The sequence below is a fragment of the Patiria miniata genome, unplaced genomic scaffold, assembly GCF_015706575.1.
Source record: "Patiria miniata isolate m_02_andy unplaced genomic scaffold, ASM1570657v1 HiC_scaffold_9, whole genome shotgun sequence".
Classification (NCBI taxonomy): domain Eukaryota; kingdom Metazoa; phylum Echinodermata; class Asteroidea; order Valvatida; family Asterinidae; genus Patiria; species Patiria miniata.
Genome location: NW_024037076.1, coordinates 13,696,232 through 13,710,704, shown reverse-complemented (window position 1 = coordinate 13,710,704; position 14,473 = coordinate 13,696,232).

Sequence of the window (14,473 nt, the reverse complement as noted above, 5' to 3'; positions counted from 1 at the left end):
TGTGTGGTAGTCTCGACGTCAACAGTAGTATCAGCCACAGTGGTACTTCTGCCGGTTGTGGCAACCTCTGGAGTTGTCTGGGATGTTCTGGTGGATAAAGCTTCTGTACTGCTCTTTGCTAGAGTAGTCTCAGTACCAGTGGTTATTCCTAGGGATGTGCTCGCACCAGCTGATGTCTGTGCAGCTGTGGTTATTCCCTCCTCTGTGGTCGTACCTACAGCAATAGTAGTTTCCACAGGTGTAGTCACAATTGAAGTTGTTGCCTCTGCTACAATTGTAGTTTCAGCCACAGTTGTAGCTCTATAGGTTGAGGCTATTTCTGGAATGGTTGTCTCAGATGTTATTTGAGTTACAGCTTCTGTGCTTCTCTCTGCCAAAGTAGTCTCAATACCAGAGGTTATTCCTACAGTTGTGCTAATACCAGCTGACGTCTGTGCAGCTGTAGTTGATCTCTGCTCTGTGGTGGTACTTTCAGCAAAAGTAGTTTCAGCAGATGTAGTCACTGCTGGTGTTGTTGTCTCTGCCACAACTGTGGTTTCAACCAGAGTTGTATCTCTCCTGGTCGTGGCTTCCTCATCAGTTATTGTCTGGGATATCATGCTTGTAACAGCTTCTGTAGTTCTGTCTGGAACAGTTGTCTCAATCCCAGTGGTTAAAACAGAAGTTGTGCCAATATCAGATGTTTGAGCAGCTGTGGTTGTTGCGGGAGCTATTGTACTACCTTCATCAACAGTGGTGTGTGCAGGTGAAGTGGTGTGTGCAGTTGTCTCTGCTGCAATGGTTGTCCCGATCACGGTTGAGGCACCGACTGTTGTGACCTTATCCTCAGAAGTTGTCTCGGCTGCTGTTGATGTACCAGCTGCTGCAGTTGTCTCTGCACCTGCAGTAGTGGTCTTGGTAGATGTGCTGATAGCAGCTGATGTCTGAGGAACTGTAGTTGTTACCTGATCTGTTGTGATACCTTCAGCGACAGTTGTTTCAACAGATGTAGTCACACCCTGTGTGGTAGTCTCGACGTCAACAGTAGTATCAGCCACAGTGGTACTTCTGCCGGTTGTGGCAACCTCTGGAGTTGTCTGGGATGTTCTGGTGGATAAAGCTTCTGTACTGCTCTCTGCTAGAGTAGTCTCAGTACCAGTGGTTATTCCTAGGGATGTGCTCGCACCAGCTGATGTCTGTGCAGCTGTGGTTATTCCCTCCTCTGTGGTCGTACCTACAGCAATAGTAGTTTCCACAGGTGTAGTCACAATTGAAGTTGTTGCCTCTGCTACAATTGTAGTTTCAGCCACAGTTGTAGCTCTATAGGTTGAGGCTATTTCTGGAATGGTTGTCTCAGATGTTATTTGAGTTACAGCTTCTGTGCTTCTCTCTGCCAAAGTAGTCTCAATACCAGAGGTTATTCCTACAGTTGTGCTAATACCAGCTGACGTCTGTGCAGCTGTAGTTGATCTCTGCTCTGTGGTGGTACTTTCAGCAAAAGTAGTTTCAGCAGATGTAGTCACTGCTGGTGTTGTTGTCTCTGCCACAACTGTGGTTTCAACCAGAGTTGTATCTCTCCTGGTCGTGGCTTCCTCATCAGTTATTGTCTGGGATATCATGCTTGTAACAGCTTCTGTAGTTCTGTCTGGAACAGTTGTCTCAATCCCAGTGGTTAAAACAGAAGTTGTGCCAATATCAGATGTTTGAGCAGCTGTGGTTGTTGCGGGAGCTATTGTACTACCTTCATCAACAGTGGTGTGTGCAGGTGAAGTGGTGTGTGCAGTTGTCTCTGCTGCAATGGTTGTCCCGATCACGGTTGAGGCACCGACTGTTGTGACCTTATCCTCAGAAGTTGTCTCGGCTGCTGTTGATGTACCAGCTGCTGCAGTTGTCTCTGCACCTGCAGTAGTGGTCTTGGTAGATGTGCTGATAGCAGCTGATGTCTGAGGAACTGTAGTTGTTACCTGATCTGTTGTGATACCTTCAGCGACGGTTGTTTCAACAGATGTAGTCACACCCTGTGTGGTAGTCTCGACGTCAACAGTAGTATCAGCCACAGTGGTACTTCTGCCGGTTGTGGCAACCTCTGGAGTTGTCTGGGATGTTCTGGTGGATAAAGCTTCTGTACTGCTCTTTGCTAGAGTAGTCTCAGTACCAGTGGTTATTCCTAGGGATGTGCTCGCACCAGCTGATGTCTGTGCAGCTGTGGTTATTCCCTCCTCTGTGGTCGTACCTACAGCAATAGTAGTTTCCACAGGTGTAGTCACAATTGAAGTTGTTGCCTCTGCTACAATTGTAGTTTCAGCCACAGTTGTAGCTCTATAGGTTGAGGCTATTTCTGGAATGGTTGTCTCAGATGTTATTTGAGTTACAGCTTCTGTGCTTCTCTCTGCCAAAGTAGTCTCAATACCAGAGGTTATTCCTACAGTTGTGCTAATACCAGCTGACGTCTGTGCAGCTGTAGTTGATCTCTGCTCTGTGGTGGTACTTTCAGCAAAAGTAGTTTCAGCAGATGTAGTCACTGCTGGTGTTGTTGTCTCTGCCACAACTGTGGTTTCAACCAGAGTTGTATCTCTCCTGGTCGTGGCTTCCTCATCAGTTATTGTCTGGGATATCATGCTTGTAACAGCTTCTGTAGTTCTGTCTGGAACAGTTGTCTCAATCCCAGTGGTTAAAACAGAAGTTGTGCCAATATCAGATGTTTGAGCAGCTGTGGTTGTTGCGGGAGCTTTTGTACTACCTTCATCAACAGTGGTGTGTGCAGGTGAAGTGGTGTGTGCAGTTGTCTCTGCTGCAATGGTTGTCCCGATCACGGTTGAGGCACCGACTGTTGTGACCTTATCCTCAGAAGTTGTCTCGGCTGCTGTTGATGTACCAGCTGCTGCAGTTGTCTCTGCACCTGCAGTAGTGGTCTTGGTAGATGTGCTGATAGCAGCTGATGTCTGAGGAACTGTAGTTGTTACCTGATCTGTTGTGATACCTTCAGCGACAGTTGTTTCAACAGATGTAGTCACACCCTGTGTGGTAGTCTCGACGTCAACAGTAGTATCAGCCACAGTGGTACTTCTGCCGGTTGTGGCAACCTCTGGAGTTGTCTGGGATGTTCTGGTGGATAAAGCTTCTGTACTGCTCTTTGCTAGAGTAGTCTCAGTACCAGTGGTTATTCCAAGGGATGTGCTCGCACCAGCTGATGTCTGTGCAGCTGTGGTTATTCCCTCCTCTGTGGTCGTACCTACAGCAATAGTAGTTTCCACAGGTGTAGTCACAATTGAAGTTGTTGCCTCTGCTACAATTGTAGTTTCAGCCACAGTTGTAGCTCTATAGGTTGAGGCTATTTCTGGAATGGTTGTCTCAGATGTTATTTGAGTTACAGCTTCTGTGCTTCTCTCTGCCAAAGTAGTCTCAATACCAGAGGTTATTCCTACAGTTGTGCTAATACCAGCTGACGTCTGTGCAGCTGTAGTTGATCTCTGCTCTGTGGTGGTACTTTCAGCAAAAGTAGTTTCAGCAGATGTAGTCACTGCTGGTGTTGTTGTCTCTGCCACAACTGTGGTTTCAACCAGAGTTGTATCTCTCCTGGTCGTGGCTTCCTCATCAGTTATTGTCTGGGATATCATGCTTGTAACAGCTTCTGTAGTTCTGTCTGGAACAGTTGTCTCAATCCCAGTGGTTAAAACAGAAGTTGTGCCAATATCAGATGTTTGAGCAGCTGTGGTTGTTGCGGGAGCTATTGTACTACCTTCATCAACAGTGGTGTGTGCAGGTGAAGTGGTGTGTGCAGTTGTCTCTGCTGCAATGGTTGTCCCGATCACGGTTGAGGCACCGACTGTTGTGACCTTATCCTCAGAAGTTGTCTCGGCTGCTGTTGATGTACCAGCTGCTGCAGTTGTCTCTGCACCTGCAGTAGTGGTCTTGGTAGATGTGCTGATAGCAGCTGATGTCTGAGGAACTGTAGTTGTTACCTGATCTGTTGTGATACCTTCAGCGACGGTTGTTTCAACAGATGTAGTCACACCCTGTGTGGTAGTCTCGACGTCAACAGTAGTATCAGCCACAGTGGTACTTCTGCCGGTTGTGGCAACCTCTGGAGTTGTCTGGGATGTTCTGGTGGATAAAGCTTCTGTACTGCTCTTTGCTAGAGTAGTCTCAGTACCAGTGGTTATTCCTAGGGATGTGCTCGCACCAGCTGATGTCTGTGCAGCTGTGGTTATTCCCTCCTCTGTGGTCGTACCTACAGCAATAGTAGTTTCCACAGGTGTAGTCACAATTGAAGTTGTTGCCTCTGCTACAATTGTAGTTTCAGCCACAGTTGTAGCTCTATAGGTTGAGGCTATTTCTGGAATGGTTGTCTCAGATGTTATTTGAGTTACAGCTTCTGTGCTTCTCTCTGCCAAAGTAGTCTCAATACCAGAGGTTATTCCTACAGTTGTGCTAATACCAGCTGACGTCTGTGCAGCTGTAGTTGATCTCTGCTCTGTGGTGGTACTTTCAGCAAAAGTAGTTTCAGCAGATGTAGTCACTGCTGGTGTTGTTGTCTCTGCCACAACTGTGGTTTCAACCAGAGTTGTATCTCTCCTGGTCGTGGCTTCCTCATCAGTTATTGTCTGGGATATCATGCTTGTAACAGCTTCTGTAGTTCTGTCTGGAACAGTTGTCTCAATCCCAGTGGTTAAAACAGAAGTTGTGCCAATATCAGATGTTTGAGCAGCTGTGGTTGTTGCGGGAGCTATTGTACTACCTTCATCAACAGTGGTGTGTGCAGGTGAAGTGGTGTGTGCAGTTGTCTCTGCTGCAATGGTTGTCCCGATCACGGTTGAGGCACCGACTGTTGTGACCTTATCCTCAGAAGTTGTCTCGGCTGCTGTTGATGTACCAGCTGCTGCAGTTGTCTCTGCACCTGCAGTAGTGGTCTTGGTAGATGTGCTGATAGCAGCTGATGTCTGAGGAACTGTAGTTGTTACCTGATCTGTTGTGATACCTTCAGCGACAGTTGTTTCAACAGATGTAGTCACACCCTGTGTGGTAGTCTCGACGTCAACAGTAGTATCAGCCACAGTGGTACTTCTGCCGGTTGTGGCAACCTCTGGAGTTGTCTGGGATGTTCTGGTGGATAAAGCTTCTGTACTGCTCTTTGCTAGAGTAGTCTCAGTACCAGTGGTTATTCCAAGGGATGTGCTCGCACCAGCTGATGTCTGTGCAGCTGTGGTTATTCCCTCCTCTGTGGTCGTACCTACAGCAATAGTAGTTTCCACAGGTGTAGTCACAATTGAAGTTGTTGCCTCTGCTACAATTGTAGTTTCAGCCACAGTTGTAGCTCTATAGGTTGAGGCTATTTCTGGAATGGTTGTCTCAGATGTTATTTGAGTTACAGCTTCTGTGCTTCTCTCTGCCAAAGTAGTCTCAATACCAGAGGTTATTCCTACAGTTGTGCTAATACCAGCTGACGTCTGTGCAGCTGTAGTTGATCTCTGCTCTGTGGTGGTACTTTCAGCAAAAGTAGTTTCAGCAGATGTAGTCACTGCTGGTGTTGTTGTCTCTGCCACAACTGTGGTTTCAACCAGAGTTGTATCTCTCCTGGTCGTGGCTTCCTCATCAGTTATTGTCTGGGATATCATGCTTGTAACAGCTTCTGTAGTTCTGTCTGGAACAGTTGTCTCAATCCCAGTGGTTAAAACAGAAGTTGTGCCAATATCAGATGTTTGAGCAGCTGTGGTTGTTGCGGGAGCTATTGTACTACCTTCATCAACAGTGGTGTGTGCAGGTGAAGTGGTGTGTGCAGTTGTCTCTGCTGCAATGGTTGTCCCGATCACGGTTGAGGCACCGACTGTTGTGACCTTATCCTCAGAAGTTGTCTCGGCTGCTGTTGATGTACCAGCTGCTGCAGTTGTCTCTGCACCTGCAGTAGTGGTCTTGGTAGATGTGCTGATAGCAGCTGATGTCTGAGGAACTGTAGTTGTTACCTGATCTGTTGTGATACCTTCAGCGACGGTTGTTTCAACAGATGTAGTCACACCCTGTGTGGTAGTCTCGACGTCAACAGTAGTATCAGCCACAGTGGTACTTCTGCCGGTTGTGGCAACCTCTGGAGTTGTCTGGGATGTTCTGGTGGATAAAGCTTCTGTACTGCTCTCTGCTAGAGTAGTCTCAGTACCAGTGGTTATTCCTAGGGATGTGCTCGCACCAGCTGATGTCTGTGCAGCTGTGGTTATTCCCTCCTCTGTGGTCGTACCTACAGCAATAGTAGTTTCCACAGGTGTAGTCACAATTGAAGTTGTTGCCTCTGCTACAATTGTAGTTTCAGCCACAGTTGTAGCTCTATAGGTTGAGGCTATTTCTGGAATGGTTGTCTCAGATGTTATTTGAGTTACAGCTTCTGTGCTTCTCTCTGCCAAAGTAGTCTCAATACCAGAGGTTATTCCTACAGTTGTGCTAATACCAGCTGACGTCTGTGCAGCTGTAGTTGATCTCTGCTCTGTGGTGGTACTTTCAGCAAAAGTAGTTTCAGCAGATGTAGTCACTGCTGGTGTTGTTGTCTCTGCCACAACTGTGGTTTCAACCAGAGTTGTATCTCTCCTGGTCGTGGCTTCCTCATCAGTTATTGTCTGGGATATCATGCTTGTAACAGCTTCTGTAGTTCTGTCTGGAACAGTTGTCTCAATCCCAGTGGTTAAAACAGAAGTTGTGCCAATATCAGATGTTTGAGCAGCTGTGGTTGTTGCGGGAGCTTTTGTACTACCTTCATCAACAGTGGTGTGTGCAGGTGAAGTGGTGTGTGCAGTTGTCTCTGCTGCAATGGTTGTCCCGATCACGGTTGAGGCACCGACTGTTGTGACCTTATCCTCAGAAGTTGTCTCGGCTGCTGTTGATGTACCAGCTGCTGCAGTTGTCTCTGCACCTGCAGTAGTGGTCTTGGTAGATGTGCTGATAGCAGCTGATGTCTGAGGAACTGTAGTTGTTACCTGATCTGTTGTGATACCTTCAGCGACAGTTGTTTCAACAGATGTAGTCACACCCTGTGTGGTAGTCTCGACGTCAACAGTAGTATCAGCCACAGTGGTACTTCTGCCGGTTGTGGCAACCTCTGGAGTTGTCTGGGATGTTCTGGTGGATAAAGCTTCTGTACTGCTCTTTGCTAGAGTAGTCTCAGTACCAGTGGTTATTCCAAGGGATGTGCTCGCACCAGCTGATGTCTGTGCAGCTGTGGTTATTCCCTCCTCTGTGGTCGTACCTACAGCAATAGTAGTTTCCACAGGTGTAGTCACAATTGAAGTTGTTGCCTCTGCTACAATTGTAGTTTCAGCCACAGTTGTAGCTCTATAGGTTGAGGCTATTTCTGGAATGGTTGTCTCAGATGTTATTTGAGTTACAGCTTCTGTGCTTCTCTCTGCCAAAGTAGTCTCAATACCAGAGGTTATTCCTACAGTTGTGCTAATACCAGCTGACGTCTGTGCAGCTGTAGTTGATCTCTGCTCTGTGGTGGTACTTTCAGCAAAAGTAGTTTCAGCAGATGTAGTCACTGCTGGTGTTGTTGTCTCTGCCACAACTGTGGTTTCAACCAGAGTTGTATCTCTCCTGGTCGTGGCTTCCTCATCAGTTATTGTCTGGGATATCATGCTTGTAACAGCTTCTGTAGTTCTGTCTGGAACAGTTGTCTCAATCCCAGTGGTTAAAACAGAAGTTGTGCCAATATCAGATGTTTGAGCAGCTGTGGTTGTTGCGGGAGCTATTGTACTACCTTCATCAACAGTGGTGTGTGCAGGTGAAGTGGTGTGTGCAGTTGTCTCTGCTGCAATGGTTGTCCCGATCACGGTTGAGGCACCGACTGTTGTGACCTTATCCTCAGAAGTTGTCTCGGCTGCTGTTGATGTACCAGCTGCTGCAGTTGTCTCTGCACCTGCAGTAGTGGTCTTGGTAGATGTGCTGATAGCAGCTGATGTCTGAGGAACTGTAGTTGTTACCTGATCTGTTGTGATACCTTCAGCGACAGTTGTTTCAACAGATGTAGTCACACCCTGTGTGGTAGTCTCGACGTCAACAGTAGTATCAGCCACAGTGGTACTTCTGCCGGTTGTGGCAACCTCTGGAGTTGTCTGGGATGTTCTGGTGGATAAAGCTTCTGTACTGCTCTTTGCTAGAGTAGTCTCAGTACCAGTGGTTATTCCTAGGGATGTGCTCGCACCAGCTGATGTCTGTGCAGCTGTGGTTATTCCCTCCTCTGTGGTCGTACCTACAGCAATAGTAGTTTCCACAGGTGTAGTCACAATTGAAGTTGTTGCCTCTGCTACAATTGTAGTTTCAGCCACAGTTGTAGCTCTATAGGTTGAGGCTATTTCTGGAATGGTTGTCTCAGATGTTATTTGAGTTACAGCTTCTGTGCTTCTCTCTGCCAAAGTAGTCTCAATACCAGAGGTTATTCCTACAGTTGTGCTAATACCAGCTGACGTCTGTGCAGCTGTAGTTGATCTCTGCTCTGTGGTGGTACTTTCAGCAAAAGTAGTTTCAGCAGATGTAGTCACTGCTGGTGTTGTTGTCTCTGCCACAACTGTGGTTTCAACCAGAGTTGTATCTCTCCTGGTCGTGGCTTCCTCATCAGTTATTGTCTGGGATATCATGCTTGTAACAGCTTCTGTAGTTCTGTCTGGAACAGTTGTCTCAATCCCAGTGGTTAAAACAGAAGTTGTGCCAATATCAGATGTTTGAGCAGCTGTGGTTGTTGCGGGAGCTATTGTACTACCTTCATCAACAGTGGTGTGTGCAGGTGAAGTGGTGTGTGCAGTTGTCTCTGCTGCAATGGTTGTCCCGATCACGGTTGAGGCACCGACTGTTGTGACCTTATCCTCAGAAGTTGTCTCGGCTGCTGTTGATGTACCAGCTGCTGCAGTTGTCTCTGCACCTGCAGTAGTGGTCTTGGTAGATGTGCTGATAGCAGCTGATGTCTGAGGAACTGTAGTTGTTACCTGATCTGTTGTGATACCTTCAGCGACAGTTGTTTCAACAGATGTAGTCACACCCTGTGTGGTAGTCTCGACGTCAACAGTAGTATCAGCCACAGTGGTACTTCTGCCGGTTGTGGCAACCTCTGGAGTTGTCTGGGATGTTCTGGTGGATAAAGCTTCTGTACTGCTCTTTGCTAGAGTAGTCTCAGTACCAGTGGTTATTCCTAGGGATGTGCTCGCACCAGCTGATGTCTGTGCAGCTGTGGTTATTCCCTCCTCTGTGGTCGTACCTACAGCAATAGTAGTTTCCACAGGTGTAGTCACAATTGAAGTTGTTGCCTCTGCTACAATTGTAGTTTCAGCCACAGTTGTAGCTCTATAGGTTGAGGCTATTTCTGGAATGGTTGTCTCAGATGTTATTTGAGTTACAGCTTCTGTGCTTCTCTCTGCCAAAGTAGTCTCAATACCAGAGGTTATTCCTACAGTTGTGCTAATACCAGCTGACGTCTGTGCAGCTGTAGTTGATCTCTGCTCTGTGGTGGTACTTTCAGCAAAAGTAGTTTCAGCAGATGTAGTCACTGCTGGTGTTGTTGTCTCTGCCACAACTGTGGTTTCAACCAGAGTTGTATCTCTCCTGGTCGTGGCTTCCTCATCAGTTATTGTCTGGGATATCATGCTTGTAACAGCTTCTGTAGTTCTGTCTGGAACAGTTGTCTCAATCCCAGTGGTTAAAACAGAAGTTGTGCCAATATCAGATGTTTGAGCAGCTGTGGTTGTTGCGGGAGCTATTGTACTACCTTCATCAACAGTGGTGTGTGCAGGTGAAGTGGTGTGTGCAGTTGTCTCTGCTGCAATGGTTGTCCCGATCACGGTTGAGGCACCGACTGTTGTGACCTTATCCTCAGAAGTTGTCTCGGCTGCTGTTGATGTACCAGCTGCTGCAGTTGTCTCTGCACCTGCAGTAGTGGTCTTGGTAGATGTGCTGATAGCAGCTGATGTCTGAGGAACTGTAGTTGTTACCTGATCTGTTGTGATACCTTCAGCGACAGTTGTTTCAACAGATGTAGTCACACCCTGTGTGGTAGTCTCGACGTCAACAGTAGTATCAGCCACAGTGGTACTTCTGCCGGTTGTGGCAACCTCTGGAGTTGTCTGGGATGTTCTGGTGGATAAAGCTTCTGTACTGCTCTTTGCTAGAGTAGTCTCAGTACCAGTGGTTATTCCAAGGGATGTGCTCGCACCAGCTGATGTCTGTGCAGCTGTGGTTATTCCCTCCTCTGTGGTCGTACCTACAGCAATAGTAGTTTCCACAGGTGTAGTCACAATTGAAGTTGTTGCCTCTGCTACAATTGTAGTTTCAGCCACAGTTGTAGCTCTATAGGTTGAGGCTATTTCTGGAATGGTTGTCTCAGATGTTATTTGAGTTACAGCTTCTGTGCTTCTCTCTGCCAAAGTAGTCTCAATACCAGAGGTTATTCCTACAGTTGTGCTAATACCAGCTGACGTCTGTGCAGCTGTAGTTGATCTCTGCTCTGTGGTGGTACTTTCAGCAAAAGTAGTTTCAGCAGATGTAGTCACTGCTGGTGTTGTTGTCTCTGCCACAACTGTGGTTTCAACCAGAGTTGTATCTCTCCTGGTCGTGGCTTCCTCATCAGTTATTGTCTGGGATATCATGCTTGTAACAGCTTCTGTAGTTCTGTCTGGAACAGTTGTCTCAATCCCAGTGGTTAAAACAGAAGTTGTGCCAATATCAGATGTTTGAGCAGCTGTGGTTGTTGCGGGAGCTATTGTACTACCTTCATCAACAGTGGTGTGTGCAGGTGAAGTGGTGTGTGCAGTTGTCTCTGCTGCAATGGTTGTCCCGATCACGGTTGAGGCACCGACTGTTGTGACCTTATCCTCAGAAGTTGTCTCGGCTGCTGTTGATGTACCAGCTGCTGCAGTTGTCTCTGCACCTGCAGTAGTGGTCTTGGTAGATGTGCTGATAGCAGCTGATGTCTGAGGAACTGTAGTTGTTACCTGATCTGTTGTGATACCTTCAGCGACAGTTGTTTCAACAGATGTAGTCACACCCTGTGTGGTAGTCTCGACGTCAACAGTAGTATCAGCCACAGTGGTACTTCTGCCGGTTGTGGCAACCTCTGGAGTTGTCTGGGATGTTCTGGTGGATAAAGCTTCTGTACTGCTCTTTGCTAGAGTAGTCTCAGTACCAGTGGTTATTCCTAAGGATGTGCTCGCACCAGCTGATGTCTGTGCAGCTGTGGTTATTCCCTCCTCTGTGGTCGTACCTACAGCAATAGTAGTTTCCACAGGTGTAGTCACAATTGAAGTTGTTGCCTCTGCTACAATTGTAGTTTCAGCCACAGTTGTAGCTCTATAGGTTGAGGCTATTTCTGGAATGGTTGTCTCAGATGTTATTTGAGTTACAGCTTCTGTGCTTCTCTCTGCCAAAGTAGTCTCAATACCAGAGGTTATTCCTACAGTTGTGCTAATACCAGCTGACGTCTGTGCAGCTGTAGTTGATCTCTGCTCTGTGGTGGTACTTTCAGCAAAAGTAGTTTCAGCAGATGTAGTCACTGCTGGTGTTGTTGTCTCTGCCACAACTGTGGTTTCAACCAGAGTTGTATCTCTCCTGGTCGTGGCTTCCTCATCAGTTATTGTCTGGGATATCATGCTTGTAACAGCTTCTGTAGTTCTGTCTGGAACAGTTGTCTCAATCCCAGTGGTTAAAACAGAAGTTGTGCCAATATCAGATGTTTGAGCAGCTGTGGTTGTTGCGGGAGCTATTGTACTACCTTCATCAACAGTGGTGTGTGCAGGTGAAGTGGTGTGTGCAGTTGTCTCTGCTGCAATGGTTGTCCCGATCACGGTTGAGGCACCGACTGTTGTGACCTTATCCTCAGAAGTTGTCTCGGCTGCTGTTGATGTACCAGCTGCTGCAGTTGTCTCTGCACCTGCAGTAGTGGTCTTGGTAGATGTGCTGATAGCAGCTGATGTCTGAGGAACTGTAGTTGTTACCTGATCTGTTGTGATACCTTCAGCGACAGTTGTTTCAACAGATGTAGTCACACCCTGTGTGGTAGTCTCGACGTCAACAGTAGTATCAGCCACAGTGGTACTTCTGCCGGTTGTGGCAACCTCTGGAGTTGTCTGGGATGTTCTGGTGGATAAAGCTTCTGTACTGCTCTCTGCTAGAGTAGTCTCAGTACCAGTGGTTATTCCTAGGGATGTGCTCGCACCAGCTGATGTCTGTGCAGCTGTGGTTATTCCCTCCTCTGTGGTCGTACCTACAGCAATAGTAGTTTCCACAGGTGTAGTCACAATTGAAGTTGTTGCCTCTGCTACAATTGTAGTTTCAGCCACAGTTGTAGCTCTATAGGTTGAGGCTATTTCTGGAATGGTTGTCTCAGATGTTATTTGAGTTACAGCTTCTGTGCTTCTCTCTGCCAAAGTAGTCTCAATACCAGAGGTTATTCCTACAGTTGTGCTAATACCAGCTGACGTCTGTGCAGCTGTAGTTGATCTCTGCTCTGTGGTGGTACTTTCAGCAAAAGTAGTTTCAGCAGATGTAGTCACTGCTGGTGTTGTTGTCTCTGCCACAACTGTGGTTTCAACCAGAGTTGTATCTCTCCTGGTCGTGGCTTCCTCATCAGTTATTGTCTGGGATATCATGCTTGTAACAGCTTCTGTAGTTCTGTCTGGAACAGTTGTCTCAATCCCAGTGGTTAAAACAGAAGTTGTGCCAATATCAGATGTTTGAGCAGCTGTGGTTGTTGCGGGAGCTATTGTACTACCTTCATCAACAGTGGTGTGTGCAGGTGAAGTGGTGTGTGCAGTTGTCTCTGCTGCAATGGTTGTCCCGATCACGGTTGAGGCACCGACTGTTGTGACCTTATCCTCAGAAGTTGTCTCGGCTGCTGTTGATGTACCAGCTGCTGCAGTTGTCTCTGCACCTGCAGTAGTGGTCTTGGTAGATGTGCTGATAGCAGCTGATGTCTGAGGAACTGTAGTTGTTACCTGATCTGTTGTGATACCTTCAGCGACAGTTGTTTCAACAGATGTAGTCACACCCTGTGTGGTAGTCTCGACGTCAACAGTAGTATCAGCCACAGTGGTACTTCTGCCGGTTGTGGCAACCTCTGGAGTTGTCTGGGATGTTCTGGTGGATAAAGCTTCTGTACTGCTCTTTGCTAGAGTAGTCTCAGTACCAGTGGTTATTCCTAGGGATGTGCTCGCACCAGCTGATGTCTGTGCAGCTGTGGTTATTCCCTCCTCTGTGGTCGTACCTACAGCAATAGTAGTTTCCACAGGTGTAGTCACAATTGAAGTTGTTGCCTCTGCTACAATTGTAGTTTCAGCCACAGTTGTAGCTCTATAGGTTGAGGCTATTTCTGGAATGGTTGTCTCAGATGTTATTTGAGTTACAGCTTCTGTGCTTCTCTCTGCCAAAGTAGTCTCAATACCAGAGGTTATTCCTACAGTTGTGCTAATACCAGCTGACGTCTGTGCAGCTGTAGTTGATCTCTGCTCTGTGGTGGTACTTTCAGCAAAAGTAGTTTCAGCAGATGTAGTCACTGCTGGTGTTGTTGTCTCTGCCACAACTGTGGTTTCAACCAGAGTTGTATCTCTCCTGGTCGTGGCTTCCTCATCAGTTATTGTCTGGGATATCATGCTTGTAACAGCTTCTGTAGTTCTGTCTGGAACAGTTGTCTCAATCCCAGTGGTTAAAACAGAAGTTGTGCCAATATCAGATGTTTGAGCAGCTGTGGTTGTTGCGGGAGCTATTGTACTACCTTCATCAACAGTGGTGTGTGCAGGTGAAGTGGTGTGTGCAGTTGTCTCTGCTGCAATGGTTGTCCCGATCACGGTTGAGGCACCGACTGTTGTGACCTTATCCTCAGAAGTTGTCTCGGCTGCTGTTGATGTACCAGCTGCTGCAGTTGTCTCTGCACCTGCAGTAGTGGTCTTGGTAGATGTGCTGATAGCAGCTGATGTCTGAGGAACTGTAGTTGTTACCTGATCTGTTGTGATACCTTCAGCGACAGTTGTTTCAACAGATGTAGTAACACCCTGTGTGGTAGTCTCGACGTCAACAGTAGTATCAGCCACAGTGGTACTTCTGCCGGTTGTGGCAACCTCTGGAGTTGTCTGGGATGTTCTGGTGGATAAAGCTTCTGTACTGCTCTTTGCTAGAGTAGTCTCAGTACCAGTGGTTATTCCAAGGGATGTGCTCGCACCAGCTGATGTCTGTGCAGCTGTGGTTATTCCCTCCTCTGTGGTCGTACCTACAGCAATAGTAGTTTCCACAGGTGTAGTCACAATTGAAGTTGTTGCCTCTGCTACAATTGTAGTTTCAGCCACAGTTGTAGCTCTATAGGTTGAGGCTATTTCTGGAATGGTTGTCTCAGATGTTATTTGAGTTACAGCTTCTGTGCTTCTCTCTGCCAAAGTAGTCTCAATACCAGAGGTTATTCCTACAGTTGTGCTAATACCAGCTGACGTCTGTGCAGCTGTAGTTGATCTCTGCTCTGTGGTGGTACTTTCAGCAAAAGTAGTTT